Below are 9,023 nucleotides of genomic sequence, written 5' to 3' on the forward strand. Positions count from 1 at the left end.
CATAATTTAACCAATACCAAATTTGACAAGAAGAGCAAGTAAAAAGACAGCCTCATTCTAATTCCTTTTGCATACCTGTATTTGTCTTGTGTAAGTTTTCCATATTGTCTAGTGAAGATTTTGACTGAAAATGAAAACCGTAATTATTTACAAAGAGATTGCATGCTGACTTGAGGTTTCAATATTTACGACACCAACCTAACATCAATGGTTTAGCCACACCATATTTATTTTATAAATGTATCCTGCATTTCTACCCGGCCCTAATCACGCCCACCTGATGTTTTGAGGTAGTGTTTTATTATATTTCACGAATTAAAAACTTAAGCACATCGCAATGATTAGTAACATTTCATTTTTTACGAAGTATGCTTTTTGAATACTTAATTATTTCGACTTGTTGACATCTGGACATGTCTCTCTGTATATTTTTGTTCATGTATCAATGTGCTTGTATGCGTGCGCATGTGAGAGTCCATTTGCTTCTATGCAGTTGTGCGTACGTGTGTGTGTGTTTGTGCTTTGTGTGCCCATGTGCACAGATATGTGGGTCTTAGCATGAAAGTTCATCTGTGTTGGTAAATGACATTGTGGAAAAGTTCTGTTAACTCGGAGGTTTCCATACATATATACATTGAATCGCCAGGACACTCGGTTTCACTTGAAAAAGTCAAAATCCTTGACTCGGAGCCGGAGTTCTTTGCAAGAGGAGTGAAGGAGGCTGTGTACATCCGCGCCCACCGACCATCGCTGAACAGAGACGGGGACACAGGTTATCTGGCATTTACGACCCTCTGCTGCAGTCGTGTGTCCCTGACGTCACGTCCGGAAGCTACAGCAGACGGGTCCATTCCGTGAACAAGGCTGACGGAGTCGGCTGAAAATTTGGGGTAAGTCCCCATCTAACTTGGTGTTGGTTACCGTAAAGTTTAGTCTGCTCCACAAAGATATGTGGGTGGGTGCTCTAACATTAAAACCAGCAACCAACGTCCCAACGTAAACATCTGAGTAAGGCATCAAATTTATATCAGATACACCCAGTCACAGATAAACAATTAGAATTACACACTCATAAGTTACATACAATTACTTTCTTTATTAGTTTTTATAATCTTAATGCATATCAGTGCCACTAACTTTACGTTCTATCTGTGGATGTATTTTGTAGTAAGGTACTTAGTTCTGAGTTATTGCAGTTTGGGCTGCTTTAAATCTGGAATCAAGTTATTTGAAGTTTTGAGAGATCAAAACATTCAGACAAGCCATCTCAGTAATTTCTGAAGAAAGGTAAAAGCATATCAATAACAGACAGAATTCGTACACCTCTAAAAACAATAACGTCCTGTAAAGGAACAAAAGTAGTTGCCATTTTAACATTTTTGTTAGACAATCGCAGTTAAGTTTGCAAAAACAATTTGTATTTGATCTATTTTAACAAGCAAAAAATATAATTATAATGAATTCGTCTAGAATAGATGCATACATTTCATTTACAAGACTTATGCATAAATTGACCTCTTTGGAAAAATTGGAAAAATTAAATCATTTCTATCCAATTTATTTTAACAAGCAAAAATTACGAAATAATCAATCTGTCTAGACCAAATGCATATATTTCATGATTTTTGTACAAGACTTATGCATACAATTGACCTGTTTAAAATGGTATATTTAGCCTACGAAGTACGTCATTGAATAAAACAATTATCTTGTTTGTATGATTTGTCTAAGCTGTAGCTTTAAAGGGAGAACTGATAAAAGGTTGCCTGTCATTTTAAAAGATATAAGGTAACCGATCTGTCACGATGTCTAAAGCAGCAGGGCCGTCTAATGGCGAAAACGCGATTCACGCCCGAGACGATATCATGGAAGAAACGGGAAATCCTCACTGCTCTGGCCAGGAGGATGAATTTGGTGACGACTACATCGAGCCATATCTCACGACCTATCACTTTGGAACTTGTGATGTAGAAATTCCAGGAGAAACCACGTCGACGCCACCCCGACCCGATCCAACGTGTCATGATGTTTCAGTCTCGAAAGGTGATACTTACAAAGTGTACTTTTGTTTTGAAAGGTAAACATTGACATGTGGTGTTTTTTGTTAAAAGAGGTGCTAGAACGTATGAGCTACTTGTTGTTTTATATTTATATTTATCATGACATACATACATACACTACATACAGTCTATAAAACAGATGTAAGGATATTCCAGTTCAATCTCAGTGTTAAGCGTGTGTTTGTAACATTTAGTACAGATATTTCTAAAACGGATTTCGACAAAACGGCATGATAAATCTTACCAAAACAGTTGTATACATCTCAGACTGAAACACAACGGAGCACCTGCCTGGATAAACGGTTTACAAATAGTCTCAAGAAAATGAAGGAAAATTAGCTTCATCCTGTTAATGAAGCATTTAACATCTAGTTTTAATGGACATGTACATTGCACATCGGTCAAGTATGAGTGGAAAAATTACATTCTATCATGTAATATGATGCTATTTCATGTCGTATGTGACATATCAAGTCAAAATTTAATTCAGAGAAAAAGTATCATAAAGTATGATTTCTTGTCACAGTCTTGTCAATTAACAACGGAATTTTTATAGAAATTGATATCATTGACAAATCAACATATAATAGCCGTGTAAAAGATTATGAATGCTGTAGTGTATTCAAAATACACTAACGGAGGTCTCCGTTCAGAATAAACTCTGAGAACAGTGTGAGTATTTTACAGGATGGAATTTAAAAAAAAAGTTCTGTTTGTGACAGGACATGCACGTTAAAAATACATTAAATTTTATGTGAGCCACGCGTATGTGAACTACTGGCCTAGACACCTAAGCAGTCAGGACGCTTTTTTTCAATTTTATAACCCGGTATTTCCCTTTTTTCCAAAGATACGTCTAGAATCCACAGCCACATCTCACAAGAGAAACATTCCGTAGATTCGAGAAGGCCCAGTACCAAAGTCCACAACGACAACAAAAATAAGACAACTGAAACCACGCAGGATGTTTCGCCAGACGCAACAGACAAAGACGACATCAGTGACCACGAGTATACTTACATCGACGACACGTCGGTAGAGGGTAGACAAGATGCAAAAGAAGGGCAACGTTCAGGAATCGCAACATCACATGATCTACATCCATCTCAAACAGACCCGACAGACCATGACTATACCTACATCGACGACCACGAATATACCTACATCGACAACACGCCAAAGGTGGATACAAAAGATACAAGAGAAAAAGGAAGCCCGGGTTCCGTCACATCACATGGTTGCTGTCCATCCCAAGCAACCGAGCCTTTAAAAAACGCATCGCAACAACAAGGACAGAAAGGTAAACAATTCCTTACTGATACATAGTTTTTAATGCTAGATTTCAAATAAACACTCTATACCCCTTTTTACCGTGACCCTACTTTACGTACAATTCAACCCTACTCCACAAACTCTGTAGTTTGTTGTTTGGAAACAATATACAATGTAGGTGACTTGTGTCGTGGTGTAATTTCATTTAGCAAGCATCCTGGTCTGCGGGCTTAAACAAGTCAAGGTTGCGGCAATCGTCATCTCTGTTTCTGCCCTGGTCATCGTCGGGCTTCTGCTGTTAACGAGGGTACTGCCTCCTGAGGTGGACAACCAAACGGGAAGTTGACCTTTTTTGATCTTTTTAGATCGAGCATCTACGTATATATATAAAGAAGAATATACATTAATAGTAATTGACTAGTTAGGTATCCCTTCCGGTGTTAACGTTGCTTTATGAAGATTATTTGTATTTAATGTGATTTTCTTAACTGTGAAATGTTTTATTTGTTTATTCGTCAAGATTTTAATCTAAGCATGTAATTAGGTACTGCCATGTGATTGGAGATTGCACCATCAATCAGTAAACAAATCTTATATGTCTATCATGTAGTGACGTGCAGTTTTGTATATCGTTTCCAACAGCTATCTACACCTGCCTGGCCTAATACAACTCAGTCACCTGCTATGTGGAGTTTGGGCTCTTCAACTGATGCTCCAGAGTCGAGGACAACTGTAGTTGTGGGCACAACTGACGTAAGCTACACCGAAATATGCTGTCTTATTTGACATTAAATCTATTATAACTGTGCTTGTAAATGGAAAACATTGTAATGACAAGGTGTTTCCATTTTTGTACCAAAGGACGTGTCAAACTCAAGCATTGGGAATCTCATGTCAACAAGCGCGACATTGGCAGAAACGACTGCAGGTAAGACTATCACATCGCCTACATATTACTTTTGAATGTAAACACACTATTCCTTTAAATGTAACGCTAGTTTACCTTCATCCGTTGTTTTTTAAGCACGGTATTTGGGATATTAAGTCGATGGTACTGTGGTTTCAACACATCGCAGTTTGAAACCACCGTCCGTCGAGTTAATGTCCTGCCTACCCTGTTTATAGAAACAACGGGTATATGTTACCCCGCGAATAAAGGTGAACTAGCGTTACCAAGAGGCTGAATGTCGCAACGTTGATGATAGCAATGAAATCTTAGAAAGGTTGAGGCAGAGGTTCACGTCGTGAAGTACCTTGCAGACCATGAAAACATACACCAACAGCATTCAGATGATTATCACAAACACCTTTATTGACAAACGCCGCCACAATATGATATTTTTGGCTTTTTTTATGAAACCTGTCTGTACAAATTGGCCACATAAGATATCACACATAGTATCCTATGACCTCTACTTATTCTATTATGGCAATACGGAAAGTGGCCAGTAAGCAATAGATTTTTGTACATACATTCTAAATACTAACACTGTTATACAACCACCCCCCCCCACCCCCCAGGCATGAAGGTGACACAAATGATGACAAAAACCTTTGATGTGGACGGCCGTCCCCACAGAGTCTCTGTGTCCACAAGTGGGAAAATCGCCGTGGCTTTAAAAGGGCGTCAAATCAACATCTATGACAGTCGTGGCGTTTACCTCCTGTATTTCCTAACAGTTGTGAAGGAGAAGGGACGGGAAAAGACTCAGATTTACCCCCACGATGTTGCTTTCGGTACCGTCAACAACGACGACGTTTCCGTTGTAGGCGGGGATAACATGTCCCATTACGTGGCGTTCTACAGTTCTGATGGGAAGTTCAAAACCGGTTTTGCCATTCCTCGTGTCTCAACCCCTCGTAGACTTGCTCTGAACAGGCTGTTCAATACTCGCGTCATTGTGACAGAAACGGTCGGGCATCGTGGGGAGGTAAAGGTGTTCGGGATGAACGGGATGCTCGTTCGAAGTTTTGGCCGGCGGCAGGGCTTGATGTACCCAACAGGCATCACAGTGGACAATAAAGACTACATCCTAGTGGCAGACTCCCACACTGCCTACATCTACATGTATCAGGAAAATGGGCGGTTCCTGCTCAAGTTTGCAGGGAAAGGGAGCAACAACGGCCAGCTGAGCCTCCCCATTGACCTCTGTACGGACAGTTATCGTCACATCATCGTGGCTGACTCGGGAAACCAGCGGGTGGAACTGTTCACAAGCCGCGGGAAACTCATCCGGCACATCGCTACTGATGTGGACCCGCTCAGTATTGTCATGGCTACAGAAGGACAGTTGGTCATGAGTGAATCGTCCAAAAACAAAGTGACCATTATGAAAATATATTGATCATGAAACTTTGTGAGTGTTCTATGCGATTTCATTCAGTATTTCCGTATCATGAACCGCCTCATATTGTATTACATACTCATGATGCATTACATTGTAATTGCAACGTGGTTTCTGTACGTGTATTAAACTGTAAAAGTTTGCTCATTAGATGTGTTAACAAGTAAATGTAATGACTCTCAAAACTAGATGTACTCGTGAAATGACATCTTAGTCGACAATAGAAAATGTAATGTTTCGCTCTTGTGTTCAAACGTTCTATTATTTGGTGGGATTAATGATATTTTTAACCCTATTCAGACGGGGGGGGGGGGGCTTTTGAGGCCCGCGCCAACTTCGATGTCCTATAACGCCAGAACGCCTTACGCTAAAGCCACCAAATTTGGTGAGTTTTCCTAAAATATTGTTGGCAACAATTTTACGAAGTTTTGCCAAAAATCACTATTTTTGGTTCTAACAATGTATTTTTCACATTTATTTGGTATATTACTGCTATTTTGTTACATAAATAGAATCTTATATTATTTAGCATATCTTTCATAATTATATATGCATAAATTATGCTAATTTGATGACGTCATCAGCCCAAAATCCAAGATGGCGGACCGTATGGCCAGATCAAGAATAATAAGCTAATTAACCCTTAATATTTGTAACTACCTGGTACTTTTTCATCAAAAACCATCTAAATGAATGAATTTAGTCTATTTCCCTTGCCCTTTGTGATTATTTGTTGCAAAAAAAGTAGTTTTAAAAATTCAAAGGGGAGGATATAATATGGCAGAGCTTAACTCGTATCTTAGATGTGCATGACGTCATTTTATGACGTCATAATGACGCCATCGATGTGGACTTCATCAGTATGTAGTAATGAAATCCACGGGCATTCCGCCGCTAATACTGACATTTGGCTGTGGACTTCATCAGTATTGAGTGATGAAATCCACGGGCATTCCGTCGCTACTACTGACATTTGGCTGTGGACTTCATCAGTATGTAGTGATGAAATCCACGGGCATTCTGTCGCTAATACTGACATTTGGCTGTGGACTTCATCAGTATGTAGTGATGAAATCCACGGGCATTCTGTCGCTAATACTGACATTTGGCTGTGGACTTTATCAGTATGTAGTGATGAACTCCACGGGCATTCCGCCGCTAATACTGACATTTGGCTGTGGTTTCATCAATATATATGGATGAAATCCACGGGCATTCCGTCGCTTATACTGACATTAGGCTGTGGACTTCATCAGTATGTAGTGATGAAATCCACGGGCATTCCGTCGCTAATACTGACATTTGGCTGTGGACTTCATCAATATGTAGTGATGAAATCCACGGGCATTCCGCCACTAATACTGACATTTGGCTGTGGACTTCATCAGTATGTAGTGATGAAATCCACGTCCCTTATACTGGCATTTGGCTGTGGATTTCATTAATATGTTGTGATGAAATCCATGGGCATTCCGTCGCCAATACAAATGTACTGACATTTGGCTGTGGATTTCATCAATATATATGGATGAAATCCACGGGCATTCCGTCGCTAATACTGACATTTGGCTGTAGATAGTAAAACGCCCTTTCACTAATCCTTTTACACAGAGTAATCAATTTTAGCTAATTTATGTCAATCGATTGTGTGATACAATACAGATACCATTTGTAACAATTTGAATTGATAAAGACTATACAGAGCTAGAAGTTCGAAAATGGTACGTATACTTTTAAAGTGGTTTGCACAAAGCCAGGATGGCTTTATTGCGATCGTAGATATGAAGGTAAAGATTTTAACTCTCCCATACTTGCCTTCGTTTTAACTGAAAACTGAAAAACCAATGTTATTTTTCAGCATACATGGAGTTGTCTTTGTCTTAGTATTGTGGTTGGACGCTGGGTTCATCAACTTGGCAAGTTGATGAACCCAGCGTCCATTCCGTTGCTAGTAATGGCATTTGGCCGTGGAATTCATCGAAATACCGATGAATACAACACCCATTCGGTCACTAATACTTGTCTTTGGTCTTGGAATTCATCTATGTAATTCTAAAATCTACAGTTTGCGGCAGTGTGGATTCTAATATATAAACTGTAAACAGTGTAATACAGAAATTACATGTCTTTATTGTGGGATTCAATATTTCCAGCACTCATCGACAGCAAGAAACAAAGTTTGATAAGATTAACTTTGCATTTGTCGGTCATGTACATATTACATATTACAACATATTTCAATAAAGACTAACAATCGAGCATCAACTGGAAGGAAGTTCCTGCGAGGAAGATGTGTCTTGCTAGTTTGGGAGTTTTAAAGTTTTATGAGCTGTACGACATCAACTTTTCAATTAATTTCTCCACAGGCCTGGGTTTTAGAGATATGTAGAATCGCACGGCAGGTGTTGCATTATACTATATTTAGAGAGAAAAGAACGTTCTTGGGCTTTGATGTTTCTGTTTAGGAATACGGGACATCGCCTTTTCCACCAAGCTTGTCTCAAACGGTGGTACAATAACGGGTAGTTTCACAATCTTTTGTATGAGGCTACCATATCCATTATTCAAGATTTCCTGTTGAAGGTACGCTACTGACGGCTGCAGCCTACAATACAAAATAATGCTGTCGGAATCATTTGATAACAGACAAATCGACCGCTGAAAGTTCACAGATTCACAGACGATGAACCTCCTTGATCATAACAAACAAACATACTTAGTCCGTTTATAGTGTATCGCATACAACTTACATATCCTGCATTCTACTTGCTATATGTCATATATGCGGCAAATATCAACGTTATTGCGCCTATTTTGTGAATTCAAACAGAATCAAAATGGCGACAATGGAAATGTGATGCTATCCCAGCAGCCATCGCAGTTTGTAAGCCGACGATTTCCGGAAAAGTATGACCGACCAAGAATGGTCTGACAAAGATTAATTGATATGTTTGCTATGTCGATTCTTTTGACCTGACGTTGGCACCATATGGTATGCACTGCAGCACGTGATACTAGTAGTCGAACGCAGCCTAAAAAGAAAATAAATCACTAAAATTTATCGCCTCTTTCGCAATGACTGATGGAATAGCTTGGGTGCCATTTTATTCCTTTGTTTGCAGTCACATTTTTGTTCACGAACAAAATTCTCTCTAATTATGCATTTCGGAATTCAATATGTGTAGCCAATTAGCCCTGTTTTGAAATATGGCTGGTAGACTAACAACAGTTTGATAAACGATATAACGACGTCGTTCTTTTCGTTATATGCTAAGTTTGGGGTACCTTGCGATCAAAATGCGTAAATAAACTGATGATATGGTAGTCCGTACACCATTTAGTCCCG

Source organism: Branchiostoma floridae, chromosome 17 (assembly GCF_000003815.2).
Source record: "Branchiostoma floridae strain S238N-H82 chromosome 17, Bfl_VNyyK, whole genome shotgun sequence".
NCBI lineage: Eukaryota > Metazoa > Chordata > Leptocardii > Amphioxiformes > Branchiostomatidae > Branchiostoma > Branchiostoma floridae.